Genomic DNA, 18,338 nt, shown 5'->3' with positions numbered 1-18,338 from the left:
TTTCACATGTATATGAAAAGATCTTAAAAACCTAATATGAATTTTAAAAGTAAATTAAAGATCATAGATATAGACAGCAAACTAGTCATTATCAGTGGGGAAAGGGAAGGGAGAAGGGCATGATAGGCGTAGAGGATTAAGAGGTACAAACTACTCTGTTTAAAATAAATAAGCTGGGACTTCCCTGGTGGCGCAGTGAATGAGACTCCATGCTCCCAATGCAGGGGGCCCGGGTTTGATCCCTAGTCAGGGAACTAGATCCCACATGCATGCCGCAACTAAGAGTTCACATGCCACAACTAAGAAGCCCACGTGCCACAACTAAGGAGCCTGTGAACTGCAACTAAGACCCAGTGAAACCAAATAATAAAAAATATTAAACATAAAATAAATAAGCTACAAGGATATATTGTACAGCACAGGGAATAGAGCCAACATTTTATAATAACTTTAAATGGAGTATAATATATAAATATTTTGAATCACTATGCTGTGCACCTGAAACTAATATAATATTGTATATCAACTATACTTCAATTTAAAAAATGTAAATTAAAGAATGAAATTGATAGAACAAAACCATTTATGCAAATTCAAAACACATGCATACACACAATATTCTTAAAGTCTATACGCACATCCAAAGACATATAAGTACTCAAGAGGGGCTGCTTGTGGAGGGGGAAATAAAGAAATAAATCTTCGTTTGCAGAGGCCTTGATTGGACTGATGATGATAGTGGGTCTTGAACTAGTGAAATGACTAGCTCAGAAATGTGTACCTAAAACTCCTCCCCCAAAAAACCCTAAATAAAGGGGAGGTGGTGGTGAGGCATGCAGGCACAAGGACAGGCAGGCAGGTTGGCTAGAAGATAGGAAAAAAGCATAAAAGGGTCCCTCAAATTTTGGTCAATTCTTGTTAAATTGGGATGGTTTGAAAACTTAAAAACCAAACTAAGAGAACACTGTCCTGTGACACCACTGGTTTTGCAGGGTGTGAGAAACTTTATGGGGTTTTGGGTGGGCTTTCTTTTTTATCAAGAAGCACATGGAATGGTTTGAAATTCTAAGCATGGTTTGCCACAATGAATGCCCTATACTGTAATTAAACCATTGGCTTAGAGGCCTGTTTGCCCTGTTTAAAGTGCTTTGTGAAACTCAGCGTTTGCCTTTTGTTGCTGTTGAATCTTTCTGACAAGCAATTGGGAGAGAGGAAGTCTCTACATTTCCCTGCTCTGCATTTAGGCAAACGCTGTGTGCACTGTCAGTTAAAAAGCACCACCCTGCCATGCCTGTTTGACTTCAGTTACAAGTGTTGGCAGGAGATGTTCAAGGAGACAAGAGGTATTTAGAATCTGCAGTCCTTTGAGATTCAAAATTATAAAGCAGCCACAGGAATGAGTCAGCCTATTAAGTTAGGCCATAACCACAGCTAGCTAGAGCACTCAGACTTCCAAAGTCATGAGAGGCACATAGCCCTTCACGTGCTCCATTTCTTTTGTATCCTCACAACACCTGGCCCACATCCCTTCCACGAAGTTTCCTAAATGAATTTTGTTGATTAACCGCTGGACACACACACAGACCCACACCCCTGAATCTCAATTCTGTGCAAACGTTATAATGTTCTCAGAGTCCTAAAATTGTTAGAAGAATTAGTTCTATGTTTTACTGGGCAGAAAACAGTCTGTGGAAGATAGAACCTGATAGACACTTTGAATGATGCAAACTTCCACAAAGTGATAGATGGCTGAGTGAAACCAAAGGAATTAATTAAAGGGCAGTCGTAATTAAAAAAAAAAAAAAAAAAGCAAACTCATGAGTAGCAAGAGAAAATGCAAAACTATCAGAACTAAGTGATTTAAAATATCACAGCAAGAGATAGTGGCTAGTGAAACATGAGGAGTGAAGTGGCAGGAAGTTCAACTTTCATCTGTGTTTTAATATGCTCTTCTGGCCCTGTTTACGCCTCTACTACAGTATTTCTCTGCTCTCCCTTGTAGTAAAACTCCTCCAAAGAATTGTCTCTACTCCCTGTCCTGACATCCTCATTTCCCACCCTCTCTTGAAAACACTCACATCAAACTTTTGTTCTCACCGCTCCATGCCATCGCTCTTAGTAAAGTCAATGAGTTCCATGCTGCCAAATGGAGTACTCAACTCCAGTCCTCTCCTTAACTGCCTTCTCAGCGGCGTTTGCTTGCTCCTCTTCTTGAAACTGCCTTGAACCATTTTTTAAAATGTCTACTTTCAAATACTTTTAGACTCACACAGAAGTTGCAAAAATAGTTCAGAGAGTTCCTGTGCACCCTTCACTCAGCTTCCTCTAATAATAGCACCTTTCATAACTGTGCTGCAAGTGTGCTTGAAACTTTAAATCCTGCTCCTTCATTCTTTCGACCTTTTCCTCACTTGGTTTCCATTTCCACCATCCTCCTGGTTTTTCTTCTCCTCTCAGTCTTTTGGGTGGAGACCCCTTCTCTTCCCTATTTCTAAAAGTTGGCATGCCCCGGGGCTCAATCATCATACCTCTTTTTCATCTAAATTCACATCTCACATGACCTTGTCTAGTCCTATAGTTTCAGATAGCACGTATAGGAAGAAATTCCCAGATTACCATCTCCAGTGTTGAACCCTGCATTGAATTCCTGGTTTCCATATCAAACTGCCTACTCAGGCTCTCCACCTTGAAATTGAGTGAGTATCTCATTTTAATATGTCATAACTGAGCTCATTCAAGCCCTGCCATCCAACACTTTCTCCCACATTACCCTTCTCAGAAAGTGGTTCCAGCATTCAGCCATGCACTTAGGCTGAACACTGGAATTGTCCTGGACTGTTCTCTCTCTCTCATATAACTACATTCAATCTAACAGCATAATGAATTGGCTCTAACCTTCAAAATATGACCTATGTCTGAGTAGTGCTCACCACCTCTTGTCTCTACCATCCTAGGCCAAACCACCTTCATCTTTGTCCTAGATTATTGCAATAACCTCTTAACTGGTCTCCAGACTCCCACTCAGGGTCCCTAAAGTTGATTCTCCACATGGTAGTCAGGGATTCTTTTAAAATGCAAATTGTCATGGCACTCTTCTACTCAGTGTCTTTCCATAGATATAAAACCATTGTTTCCATAGAATAAAGTCCATGGCACTCGCCATGCCCTACAAGATCCTATAAAATCCCCACCATCCTCTCCCACAAACTCTCCAACCACATTTGCTTCCTTAGTTTGTGCAGCCTCCTGGCTATTCCCAGAACACCTAAGCATGTTCCTACAGTGGGCATTTGCTCTTAGGCTTCTCTCTGTCAGGAACACATTTCCCCAGCTATTCCCATTTAGGATTCTGCTCATTCCCTCAGAGAAACCTTCTCTTACCACCTTATCTGAGGCAGTACCCCCTCACCCATAGCTCTATCCCTATTCAGGCTTATTGTTCCTAATAAGAATCTGACATCTGGCTGGTTGGTTAGTTGGTTGGTTGTCTGTCTGTCTATCTATCTTCCACACTAGAACATAAACTCCAGGAGAACCAGGACTTTGTCTGATTTTGGTTCACTCCTGATTCTCTGCATGACATACAGTAGGCACCCAATAAATATTTGTTGAACAAATAAATAAGCAAAGGAACAGTAAAGAACTGTATATAGAAATGTTCTCAGAAAACATAAAATATTTTGATTGGAAATGATAAAATTTGAAATCCAGGTTAAAAATATAAGATTTCTACAAGGACTAGTTGAACTTTCTGTCACTTATGATGAAATGATTGTCTTTAGTCATTTCAGCCTTACTGCATAGCAAATGTCATTGATTATAAATACCCTGAATTATCCATGGGTAATTATGAGTATGTTAATGTCAAATATTTCAAATGTAAAACCATTTGAGTTGGTTTACCTCAAAGAATTTGCAAGCAACTTGAAGTGATATATGAGGTCCACCAACTCCCCACTATGTAAATGAAAGAAACATGGTAAATGGTTTAATCTCTGTCCACATGACCTCCCTCCTGGGTCACTGCTATAACAACAAATAGACTCACTTGAACAATAAAGGTGTGAGAGTTTTAAATCATATCCTTGGTTAGTTTAATGACGTTATAAATATTTTCTTCTTTTATCTTTAAAGGTATGTACACATGAATTACAGATATAGACTACATTTTTATTATCTGTATTTCTCATTCTCCCTGAGGCAGTGTTCTATCCTTATGTAATTCTTATTTTTTTTTTGCAAGTGTCTTTATTTTGCGTTTATTCTTTTTTTTTTTTTTTTGGCTACATTGATTCTTCGTTGCTGCGCACAGGCTTTCTCTAGTTGCAGTGAGCGGGGGTTACTCTTTGTTGCAGTGCGCGGGCTTCTCATTGTGGTGGCTTCTCTTGTTGTGGAGCACGGGCTCTAGGCATGCAGGATTCAGTAGTTGTGGTGCGTGGGCTCAGTAACTGTGGCTCGCGGGCTTATTTGCTTCGCGGCATGTGGGATCTTCCCGGACCAGGGATGGAACCCGTGTTCCCTGCATTGGCAGGTGGATTCTTAACCACTGTGCCACCAGGGAAGTCCCTATCCTTATGTAATTCTTAAAGATAAAAGCCAATGACAGGTATATCCAAAACCAAAATATGATCTCCCCATCCTTTCTCATTATCACTTGGTAAATCAGTGCTATGTTATAACCTCTGAGAATGTGGGTCTAAATTATAATAGTATTTGGGGGCAAAATTGGCTGAGTTCCTTGTATCAATGTTCTATGATGAAAAAATTTACAGATGCTCAAGGAAAGAAAATGTGGTCCTACGATCTCACAGCCAGAAAGTATAAAGGATGTGAACAAACAGCTTTCAACAGGCAAGAACTCAAGGAATATTTTTCCCATGAGCCCTTTTTGAGGATACTATTAGAGACGAACTATAACCAACCAAAGGATGACCAGGAAAACTACGACAGTTGGACAGGAAGCAAACATTTAATATATTTAACAGGTAGAAAATGGAATGGAATGAAATGGGAGTATTTTGATAAAATAGAAATGATACCCAAAAAATTGTGAGAGGAAAAGAAAAGAAAGAGAGAAAATTATTATAAAGGTAATCAGTGGAAAAGAAAAATACAAACCTTCCTGAATAACTATACCTACATACATACAGCAAAGAAAATAAACTACAGGGGCTTCCCTGGCAGTGCAGTGGTTGAGAATCTGCCTGCTAATGCAGGGCACACGGGATCGAGCCCTGGTCTGGGAAGATCCCACATGCTGCGGAGCAACTAGGCCCGTAAGCCGCAATTACTGAGCCTGCGCGTCTGGAGCCTGTGCTCCACAACAAGAGAGGCTGCGATAATGAGTGGCCCGCGCACCGCGATGAAGGGTGGCCCCCGCTTGCTGCAACTAGAGAGAGCGTTTGCACAGAAAAAAAGACCCAACACAGCCATAAATAAATAAATAAATAAATAAAAATTTAAAAAAAAAGAAAAGAAACTACATAGTTAAATTTCTTTAGTTGTAAAAAATAAAAAGTATAAAATAGCATGACAGATATAAGATCATATTTATCTGTCATAATGATAACTATAAATGAATTTAATACACCTATTGTATTAGAGTCTCAGCTGTTACGTCAAAGAGAATCCAAACCATAGTGGACTGAATAAAGTAAATTTTTCTTTCTTGTAAAACTTTCCATAAATAAACATTCCAGGATTGCCAGGAAACTCTATTCCATAAGGCAATCCAGGGACTCAGGTTCCGTCTACCTTGTAGCCTGGACATTTGTAGTATGTTGTCCTCACCAGCATTATCTAGGCTGGTTTATTATCCTCATAACCCCAAGAAAGGGGACAAAGGAAGGCCAGAACAAGTTGGTTCCTCTTTCGAAATAAAGTTGCACAATTTCCTTCCACTCATATACTTAGTCACATGGCCAAGTTTAACAGCAAAGGAGACTGTAAAATAGTGCTGGAATTCAATTCTGGCATTTCATAGAAATTTTATGTTTTTCTGAATCCCAATCCCAAGAAAACTTGTCAAGAACTCAGGAAAAAGGAGGAAAATGCTAATTTTTCTTGCAGGAATCAAAATCTTGCAAGATGGAGCTATTACTAATTTGAAAGAATCTACTCACAGTTAAAAACATAACAGGAAATGCTGAATTGTGGATTTGAAGGTTTAGGTAGACATTTCCAGGGAACCAGGACATGGGTACAGGGGAGGAAAGCAGTCGCAATCTAATCAGTCAGTCTTGTTTTTAGCTATTGCTGTGTTCTGAAGAGGAGAGAGTGAGAGAGAGAGTGAAAGATGGAGACAGAGATAGATAGATAGGGAAACTAAGGCTGGAGAAAGAATCATCCAAAAGGAGTGAAGGAAACATTCCTTGAAGCTCACACAAGGCCAAAAATAGTTTCTGTTCTCATTATCCAGAGTGATAAACATCATAATTCAAAGGGCTTCAGGTAAAGTACTCAGAAGGCTATCGCCTTAATACTGCAGAAAAATTAGCCCTAAAATAAATGCTGCTCTGGCCCTGTCTAACAAAGCTTAAAAGCCAGGTTCCCAAAATATTCAAACTGTTTGCAGGTAATTTAACTGTGTCCCAGAAGAAAGCTCAAGAATATTTATATAAATATAACAATATCAAGCACACAACAAAGTAACATTCACAATGTATAACATCTGATCAATAATTTCCAGGCATACGAAGAAGAAGGAAAGTATGATTCATAATGATGAGAAAAGCAAATCAATTGAAACTAACCCAGAAATGATACAGGTAATAAAATTAGTAGATAAGGACATTAAAACAATTACTATATATTATTTGTTTTGTTCAATAAGCTAGAGAAAAGATTGAGAGTTAAGTAGAAACATGGGAGACATGAAAGAGATCAAATCAAACTTCTAAAGATGGAAAATATATTTTTGAGATGAAAAATATACTGGATGATATTAACAGCAGATTAGACCAGAAGAAAGAAATGATTAATGAACCTGAAGATATAAATATAAAAATTATCCAAAATTAAACATCAAAAGAAAAACTCTGAAAAAATAAAAATAACAGAGCATCCACCAATATACATATAATTGGTACCCCAAATAGAGATGAACAGGAGGCTAGAAACAAAAATTTGAATAAATAATGGTTGAACTTTTCAAAATTTTATGAATCTATAAACACACAGATCCAATATTCCCCAAAATGCAAGAAACATGAATAAAGCTATGAAGAACATCATAATCAAACTGCTTAGAACCAGTGATAAAGAGAAACTTTAAAAGCAGTCAGGGAAAAAAGACAAGCAGTCTTCTTGTAAGAAACAATGCAAGCCAGAAGATAGTAGAGCAATATATTTAAAGTACTGAAAGAAAAAAAAAAAGGCATCTAGAATTCTAAACTTAGCAATTTTTTTTCAAAAACAAATGTGAAAAAAAGACTTCTTGAGGCACACAAAAGCAGAAAGAATTTATGACCAGCAGACATGTACTGTAAGAATGTTAAAAGAAAGTCATTTAGGCAGAAGGAAAATATTGATCATTAAAGATGGGAATCTAAGTCTAGCCAAAAGGATGGTGAGTAATGAAATGGTACCATGTGGCTAACCACAAAAGATTTGTTTGTTACTTAAATCTCTTTGAAAAATGACTATTTAAAGCAAAATACATTGTATTGTAGAATTTATCACATAACGTATTTTAAATGTTTCTGCATCTGAAAAGCTTCCAAATACATGAAGCAAAAACTGATAGGACTGCAATAAGAAACAGACAAATGTACAATTACAGCCAGAGATTCTTCCTAACCCTTCTCTCAATAATAGGTAGAATAAACTGGCAAAAAATCTGTAATGGTATAGAAGACTTAAACAACACTATCAACAAAATTGACTTGGGTGACATTGTAGAACATTACCCACCAACAGAAGAATACACATTTTTTAAAGTGCAAGCAGAATATTTATTAAAATAGATTATATTCTAGGTCATAAAACAAATCTAACTAAATTTAAAGGAATTCAAATGATACAAATTATGTTTTCTGACTACTGTGGGATTGAATTAGAAATCAATAAAAGAAAGATATCTGAAATACTCCTAAATATTTGAATCTAAATAATACATGCATGTAAGTGTATTGCCTACTCAAAAATTAATTAAATAATAAGGTTTTTTAAGCAATGGGGTTAATTTGTTTGTATAGCGGACAAATAGCCATTAAGATGATTTCAAAGAGACGTTACCCAAATATTCTGAGATTTATTTGAACAGATATATGTTCTTTCAAGAGTACCACCATAAAGGACAATACAGTAGTTATTTGGGTGTAGAAGTTTGGTTAGTTTGCTAGAAAATCACGCTTATTTCTCTATAGCCACACGGTATTTAAAAATTCTCAAAATTGTTTGAAAGGCAAAAGTAATAATCTAGCAACAGACTTGCCACTAGAGCTGATACTTTTTGCCTTTATCTCAAGGGAGAAAAATTAATTCTTATATTTATCCTTGTTTTTGCTGAATGTTCAAGTATTCAACAAGTACTTATGAAGCACTCAGTATGTGCCAGACACCATTTTAATAGACCAAGAGCAGGGCTTCTCTGGTGGTGCAGTGGTTAAGAATCTGCCTGCCAATGCAGGGGACATGGTTCAAGCCCTGGTCCAGGAAGATCTCACATGCCACAGAGCAACTAAGCCCAAGCGCCACAACTACTGAGCCTGTGCTCTAGAGCCCTGTGCTCCACAACAAGAGAAGCCACCGCAATGAGAAGCCTGTGCACCACAACGAAGAGTAGCCCCCACTCACGGCAACTAGAGAAAAGCCTGCACGCAGCAATGAAGACCCAACACAGCCAAAAATAAAATAAATAAATTTATTTTAAAAAAAAATAGAACAAGAGCAAAAAACAGTCCTTGTTTTCATGGAGATTACATTCCAGTGGGGTGAGTGGGAGAGACGTACAATAAAGAAATAAACAAAAATATAATGTGTTAGGTGAGAAATGACATGTGACAAAATAAAGCTGTCCAGGTAGCTAGAGATATTGATGAAGGACCAGAGGAAAGAAGAATGTATCCTGACACAAGAAAATATTTTATTTCTTTGAAATTTTTAAACCTAGGGTTAATTTCAGTTGCCTTTGAGTGAAGTCATAATTTAATCAAAATTTCTAGACATTTAAGACATTTTTGCAGAAGCACAAAAGGTAGAGCCCCCAAAAGGCAAACATTCAAGCATTTTAAAAGGCAGGTGCCAAGGAGAAGTCTGTAAAACAACAGCATAAAAGATGGAGGAAGCTAAGAATTGGCTTCAAATCAGCAAACGGCCAACAACTTTGTCTCAGAGGCCTGTTCTTGTTACAGGGAAGTCTACAACAACAACAAAAATAAATAAATAAATAAATAAATAAATAAAAGAACGGAAAGAATAGAAAGCATACCTACTTCTCAACGGGTTATTAAATATTACTAAGATTCCTTAGAAATCTCCTCAAAGAGCCCTTCTGAAATTGGTTATCCAAACAAGTTTCCTTCTTCCAATTCATAAAAGTAAAAATAAGGTAGTATGTATAAAGACGAGAATTTTACATAGTAGAGAATGATTCTATAGCTTATTAAACGGGAGCAGTGCAATTCATTCCTCTGATTAAAAGGAGGCTGCACATGTATAGTTTAGAAAGTTTCTCCAGGTGATCTTAATTAGCAGCAAAGGACCACAGACTTCCATTTGACAATTATTGACCCACTGCACTGTCACTGCTGGCAGAATGAGGCTTGATTCATTGCAAAGAGGCTGGGTATAAGCTGTGTACACACTCCAACATAGCCATTATCTGGAAGGTGAGTTAGTTAGGGGTCAGACTTGATGAAAAGTTCACAGGACGGGGGCTTTTAATTACTTGACTTTTTAAACTGATGATTGAAAATCATAACTCTGTAATTATTTCTTTACTTGACATGGTATTGTTTTTCCTCTGTTTCCTTCAAACCTTTGAAGAATCCTGCTTTCCACCTTGGTTGGTACAGAGTATCAGATACCATATCCCACAAAGGTCTGATACAACAGAAGTCATGGATGGCCAGGAGTGTGTGTGCGTGTGTGTGTATGTGTGTGTTTTAACCTAGGATTTCCATTTATGGCAAACTTTAGCATCACTATCACCGCCCACCTCACACACACACACACACACACACACACACGCACACACACACACATACACTCCCTTCAACACATTCTAGTCATTGAGTTGAATAAATAGCCTGGTGCCAGCCTAACTGAGCTTGAAAACATCCTTCCTGAGCCATTTGCCCCAGTTCATGTTCCAGTGAGTCCAGAATATCAAAGTCTAGTTCAGCATGACATGAGCATCCCACAAACTCTTTCTGGCTGAATGGCATATGCACTGGTCAATTTCCAGCTGGTGGTCTGTAGCCACATGGATCTACAACGTCTTGTCTATGTACTAATGACAGAGAATTGGCCCTAAATGGATTTGCTGACTTCAGATGAGAACTTTTGAAATGGGACGGGAACCTTGGATATTAGAAGCTTCTTCTAATTTCCATATTTCCTGGTGAAAAGCTGTGCATAATAAATCACATTCCCCAAAATTATATTGTAATTTTGAGTTCCTTAAAACTTACCATAGGCAGAAGCAAGAAGAACTACAATTCTGCAGCCTGTGGAACAAAAACCACATTCACAGAAAGAAGGACAAGATGAAAAGGCAGATGGCTATGTACCAGATGAAGGAACAATATAAAACCCCAGAAAAACAACTAAATGAAATGGAGATAGGCAATCTTCCAGAAAAATAATTCAGAATAATGATAGAGAAGATGATCCAGGACCTCGGAAAAAGAATGGAGGCAAAGATCAAGAAGATGCAAGAAATGTTTAACAAAGATCTAGAAGAATTAAAGAACAAACAAACAGAGATGAACAATACAATAACTGAAATGAAAAATACACTAGAAGGAATCAATAGCAGAATAACTGAGGCAGAAGAACAGATAAGTGACCTGGAAGACAGAATGGTGGAATTCACTGCTGCAGAACAAAATAAAGAAAAAAGAATGAAAAGAAATGAAGACAGCCTAAGAGACCTCTGGGACAACATTAAATGCAACAACATTCATATTATAGGGGTCCCAGAAGGAGAAGAGAGAGAGTAAGGACCTGAGAAAATATTTGCAGAGATTATAGTCGAAAACTTCCCTAACATGGGAAAGGAAATAGCCACCCAAGTCCAGGAAGCACAGAGAGTCCCATACAGGATACACCCAAGGAGAAACATGCTGAGACACACAATAATCAAATTGGCAAAAATTACAGACAAAGAAAAATTATTGAAAGCAGCAAGGGAAAAACAACAAGTAATATACAAGGGAACTCCCATAAGGTTAACAGCTGATTTCTCAGCAGAAACTCTACAAGCCAGAAGGGAGTGGCATGATATACTTAAAGTCATGAAAGGGAAGAACCTACAACCAAGATTACTCTACCCAGCAAGGATCTCATTCAGATTCGATGGAGAAATCAAAAGCTTTACAGACAAGCAAAAGCTAAGAGAATTCAGCACCACCAAACCAGCTCTACAACAAATGCTAAAGGAACTTCTCTAAGTGGGAAACACAAGAGAAAAAAAGGACCTACAAAAACAAACCCAAAACAATTGAGAAAATGGTAATAGGAACATACATACTGATAACTACCTTAAACGTGAATGGATTAAATGCTCCAACTAAAAGACACAGGCTTGCTGAATGGATATAAAAAAAGACCCATATATATGCTGTCTACAGGAGACCCACTTCAGACCTAGGGACACATACAGACTGAAAGTGAGGGGATGGAAAAAGATATTCCATGCAAATGGAAATCAGAAGAAAGCTGGAGTAGCAATACTCATATCAGATAAAATAGACTTTAAAATAAAGAACGTTACAAGAGACAAGGAAAGACACTACATAATGATCAAGGGATCAATCCAGGAAGAAGATATAACAATTATAAATATATAAGCACCCAACATAGGAGCACCTCAATACATAAGGCAACTGCTAACAGCTATAAAAGAGGAAATCAACAGTAACACAATAATAGTGGGGGACTTTAACACCTCACTTACATCAATGGACATATCATCCAAACAGAAAATTAATAAGGAAACACAGGCTTTAAATGACACAACAGACCAGATAGATTTAATTGATATTTATAGGACATTCCATCCAAAAACAGCAGATTACACTTTCTTCTCAAGTGGCATGAAACATTCTCCAGGATAGATCACATCTTGGGTCAGAAGTCAAGGCTCAGTAAATTTAAGAAAACTGAAATCATATGAAGCATCTTTTCTGACCACAATGCTATGAGATTAGAAATCAATTGCAGGAGAAAAAATGTAAAAAACACAGACACATGGAGGCTAAACAATATGTTACTAAATAACCAAGAGATCACTGAAGAAATCAAAGAGGAAATCAAAAAATACCTAGAGACAAATGACAATGAAAACATGATGATCCAAAACCTATGGGATGCAGCAAAAGCAGTTCTAAGAGGGAAGTTTATAGCTATACAAGCCAACCTCAAGAAACAAGAAAAATCTCAAATAAACAATCTAACCCTACACTTAAAACAACTAGAAAAAGAAGAATAAACAAAACCCAAAGTTAGCAGAAGGAAAGAAATCATAAAGATCAGAGCAGAAATAAATGAAATAGAAACAAAGAAAACAACAGCAAAGATCAATAAAACTAAAAGCTTGTTCTTTGAGAAGTTAAACAAAATTGATAAACCATTAGCCAGATTCTTCAAGAAAAAGAGGGAGAGGACTCAAATCAATACAATTAGAAATGAAAACAGAGAAGTTACAACAGACACCACAGAAATACAAAGCATCCTAAGAGACTACTATAAGCAACTTTATGCCAATAAAATGGACAACCTGGAAGAAATGGACAAATTCTTAGAAAGGTATAACCTTCCAAGACTGAACCAGGAAGAAACAGAAAATATGAACACACCAACCACAAGTAATGATATTGAAACTGTGATTAAAAATCTTCCAACAAACAAAAGTCCAGGACCAGATGGCTTCACAAGTGAATTCTATCAAACATTTAGAGAAGAGCTAACACCCATCCAACTCACTCTTCCAAAAAATTGCAGAGGAAGGAACACTTCCAAACTCATTCTATGAGGCCACCATCACCCTGATACCAAAACCAGACAAAGATACTAGAAAAAAAGAAAATTACAGACCAATATCACTGATGAATATAGATGCAAATTCCTCAACAAAATACTAGCAAACAGAATCCAGCAACACATTAAAAGGATTATACACCAAGATCAAGTGGGATTTATCCCAGAGATGCAAGGATTCTTCAATATAGGCAAATCAATCAATGTGATACACCATATTAACAAATGAAGAATAAAAACCATATGATCATCTCAATAGATGCAGAAAAAGCTTCTGACAAAATTCAACACCGATTTATGATAAAAACTCTCCAGGAAGTGGGCAAAGAGGGAACATACTTCAATGTAATAAAGGCCATATACAATAAACCCACAGCAAACAGCATTCTCAGTGGTGAAAAACTGAAGGCATTTCCTCTAAGATCACGAACAAGACAAGGATATCCACTCTCACCACTATTATTCAACATAGTTTTGGAAGTCCTAGCCACGGCAATCAGAGAAGAAAAAGAAATAAAAGGAATACAAATTGGAAAAGAAGAAGTAAAACTGTCACCGTTTGCAAATGACATGATACTATACATAGAGAATCCTAAAGATGCCACCAGAAAACTACTAGAGCTAATCAATGAATTTGGTAAAGTTGCAGGATACAAAATTAATGCACAGAAATCTCTTGGATTCCTATACATTAATGATGAAATATCTGAAAGAGAAATTAAGGAAATACTCCCATTTACCATTGCAACAAAAAGAATAAAATACCTAGGAATAAACCTACCTAAGGAGACAAAAGACCTGTATGCAGAAAACTATAAGACACTGATGAAAGAAATTAAAGATGATACCAACAGATGGAGAGATATACCATATTCTTGGATTGGAAGAATCAATATTGTGAAAATGACTATACTACCCAAAGCAATCTACAGATTCAATGCAATCCCTATCAAACTACCACTGGCATTTTTTACAGAACTAGAACAAAAAATCTTAAAATTTGTATGGAGACACAAAAGACACCCAATAGCCAAAGCAGTCCTGAGGGAAAAAACGGGGCTGGAAGAATCAGACTCCCTGACTTCAGATTATACTACAAAGCTACAGTAATTAAGAAAATATGGTACTGGCACAAAAACAGAAATATAGATCAATGGAACAGGATAGAAAGCCCAGAGATAAACCCACGCACATATGGTCACCTTATCTATGAAAAAGGAAGCTAGGATATACAATGGAGAAAAGACAGTCTCTTTAATAAGTGGTGCTGGGAAAACCGGACAGCTACATGTAAAAAAATGAAATTAGAATACTCCCTAACACCACACACAAAAATAAACTCAAAATGGATTACAGACCTAAATGTAAGGCCAGACACCATCAAACTCTTAGAGGAAAACATAGGCAGAACATTCTTTGACATAAATCACAGCAAGATCTTTTTTGATCCACCTCCTAGAGTAATGGAAAAAGAAACAAAAATAAACAAATGGGACCTAATGAAACTTAAAAGCTTTTGCACAGCAAAGGAAACCATAAACAAGACGAAAAGACAACCCTCAGAATGGGAGAAGATATTTGCAAATGAAGCAACTGACAAAGGAGTTATCTCCAAAACATACAAGAAACTCATGCAGCTCAATATCAAAAAACAAACAACCCAACACAAAAATGGGCAGAAGACCTAAATTGACATTTCTCTAAAGAAGACATACAGATGGCCAAGAAGCACATGAAAAGCTGCTCAACATCACTAATTATTAGAGAAATGTAAATCAAAACTACAATGAGGTATCACCTCACACCAGTCAGAATGGCCATCATCAGAAAATCTACAAACAACAAATGCTGGAGAGGGTCTGGAGAAAAGGAAACCCTCTTGCACTGTTGGTGGGAAATGTAAATTGCTACAGCCACTATGGCGAACAGTATGGAGGTTCCTTAAAAAACTGAAAATAGAACTACCATATGAACCAGCAAGCCCACTACTGGCCATATACCCAGAGAAAACCATAATTCAAAAAGACACATGCACCCCAGTGTTCATAGCAGCACTATTTACAATAGCCAGGTCATGGAAGCAACCTAAATGCCCATAGACTGATGAATGGATTACAAAGATGTGGTACATATATACGATGGAATATTACTCAGTCATAAAAAGGAATGAAATTATGTCATTTGTAGAGACGTGGATGCATCTAAAGAGTGTCATACAGAGTGAAGTAAGTCAGAAAGAGAAAAACAAATATTGTATATTAACGCATACATGTGGAACCTAGAAAATGGTACAGATGAACCAGTTTGCAGAGCAGAAATTGAGACACAGAAGTAGAGAAAAAAACCTATGGACACAAAGCGGGGAAAGTGGCAGGGGTGGGTGGTGGGATGAATTGGGAGATTGGGATTGACATGTATACACTGCTGTGTATAAAATGGATGACTAATAAGAACCTGCTGTATAAAAAAATAAATAAAATTAAATTAAAAAAAAAAGAAAAGTCTGTACAGCCCCTACCTAAGGTTACTTCAGTCATGTGGGGGAGGCAGATGGGCACACAGACATGGGTGTAAAAAAAAAAAGAAATACCATAAATTATCAATATAATAGTATACTATAAATATCCATCTTCAAAAGTGAGATTTTGTTTTTGTCCTGATAGAAATCCAGGAGCTTTTACATCATATGGTGAAATGAAGGATTCAAAAAGTTTGAAAATCACTGGATGAGGCCACGGAGTTTTGTGAATAGTTAGGAGATGTTTCTTTATTATAATTTAAATGTAGCATTGTTTTTCTCTCACCACAATAACAATGTCAAAAAACTTGCCACCAAAGAGAAGACCTTCACCTTCCCCTTTGGGAAACTGGTAGGTCCAGCCATAGGATTGAGTTTGTATCCTAAATAGGGATAGGGAATGTGTTGGACAAAAATAGAGGTTGGATTAGTCATCAGTACATTCATTTACTCTGACCCAGCACCTGTGTTCCTCATCTCCATATGTTGCCTTGTTTTAAGTCTGGCAAGAGCAGCACATTCATAAAATGGTCAAAATGACAAGGAAGGGCCATCTTGGAATCTGGGAGTTTCCTCTACCACATGAGAACACTCTGCCAGCATGCCAGAGGTGTACATCACACCAGCACAAAGGAAAATATGGCATTGCAAAGGGTGTGGGAGGGAAGCAACAAAGAGAGACACAGTGGTTATGTCAAGAAAAATACAAACATCTTTTTCCTTGAAAGATGACTATGACTTATCTCAAACCTAAAATCTGTATAGCTCTGAAAGTTTTCTGCACCCAGTATCTTGGTGAGAGACACTGGTGTGGACCATTGAAAAACAGAAGCAGCTCACTGGTTCTCCAGTTTTCTTTACACTACTTTAAAATTCTGGGCACCTGATCCTGAATGGGTGAGTGGCAGATACACCATTTGATTTTAACCACAGAAACCTCTGTTACAGTAACATAAAAGGGCGGTGGAAAGGGCTATGAAATCAAAGTGCACTCAGGACTTTGATGTGGGCAGAGTTGCCTGGTGCCTGTGAGTGCCACCTTCCTCGTTCCCCACCTGTGACCGTCAGTGGCTACTGATTCTTATCTATCCAGGTTGATTCACTGGCAGGTGCAAGGTAGTTAAGTCCAACTTAAAATGTGTAAATCTATATTCACATATGCTGTGCCTGACCCCCACCCCCAAATCACCCAAAAATAAGTAACTCAGGGAGAAGTTTGAATGCTTGGACCTCACTCATCCTTATATATTCAACTCGAGCTATAAACTTGCCTGATATTTTATTTCCTTTCAGAATAGGAAGCCTTGCCTTCAAGTACCAGCCTAACGAGACCATTGGCTGTCTGGTTTCCAGATTTGTATGGCATCAATATAATGCCCCAATCCAACTGAAGGGTATCATCATCTAAAGCTGCTATGGAACTTTGAGGGGTATTCTTCCTGCCCAAAGGTCAAATAAAAGTTCAGAGACTATTTAGTTCTGTCACATAAACTAGAAGGGCAGAAACAACTCAAAGGGTTGACATTGTAATTCAACTCAAAATCTGCAATTGAAATTAATCTTATTAAAATCAGAGCCTTGGGCAAAGTCAACATCGATTAAAGCAATATTTTTCTGAGACCATAAACCAAACTAGTTTATTACTATTCTATAACATTTCCTCATGGATACGTGGGCAGATTGAGCTCGTCTGATGGCTTTCCTGCTGTACGGTCTCAGAGTATAGAAAAGGAGCAAGAGAGTGAGCCTCACTCGTTAGGATACATGGTTTAGGTCATTTAGAGACAGAGTAGCCAGGCTGAGCCTGGATGCTGACTCATCTCTCTCCGCAGGATGCTCTCCTCACGCATTTCCATGATGAAACTGCCTTCTCTGCATATACACCCTTATTATCTCTTGCTTAGTGCAAATTAGAACTTTTTTTTTAACATCTTCATTAGAGTATAATTGCTTTACAATGGTGTGTTAGTTTCTGCTTTATAACAAAGTGAATCAGTTATACATGCACATATGTCCCCATATCTCTTCCCTCTTGCATCTCCCTCCCTCCCACCCTCTCTATCTCACCCCTCTAGGTGGTCACAAAGCACCGAGCTGATCTCCCTCTGCTATGCGGCTGCTTCCCACTAGCTACCTATTTTGTGTTTGGTAGTGTATATATGTCCATGCCACTCTCTCACTTTGTCCCAGCTTACCCTTCCCCCTCCCAGTATCCTCAAGTCCATTCTCTAGTGGGTCTGCATCTTTATTCCCATCTTGCCCCTAGGTTCTTCTGACAATTTTTTCTTTCTTTTTAAAAATTTTTTTTTAGATTCCATATATATGTGTTAGCATACAGTATTTGTTTTTCTCTTTCTGACTTACTTCACTCTGTATGACAGTCTCTAGGTCCATCCACCTCACTATAAATAACTCAGTTTTGTTCCTTTTTATGGCTGAGTAATATTCCATTGTATATATATGCCACATCTTCTGTATCCACTCATCTGTTGATGGACACTTAGGTTGCTTCCATGTCCTGGCTATTGTAAATAGAGCTGCAATGAACATTTTGGTACATGACTCTTTTTGAATTATGGTTTTCTCAGGGTATATGCCCAGTAGTGGGATTGCTGGG

This window comes from Balaenoptera physalus (genome assembly GCF_965194825.1).
Source record: "Balaenoptera physalus genome assembly, chromosome: 9".
NCBI lineage: Eukaryota > Metazoa > Chordata > Mammalia > Artiodactyla > Balaenopteridae > Balaenoptera > Balaenoptera physalus.
The sequence above is the reverse complement of the archived record's forward strand: the minus strand, read 5'-3'. Positions refer to the sequence as shown.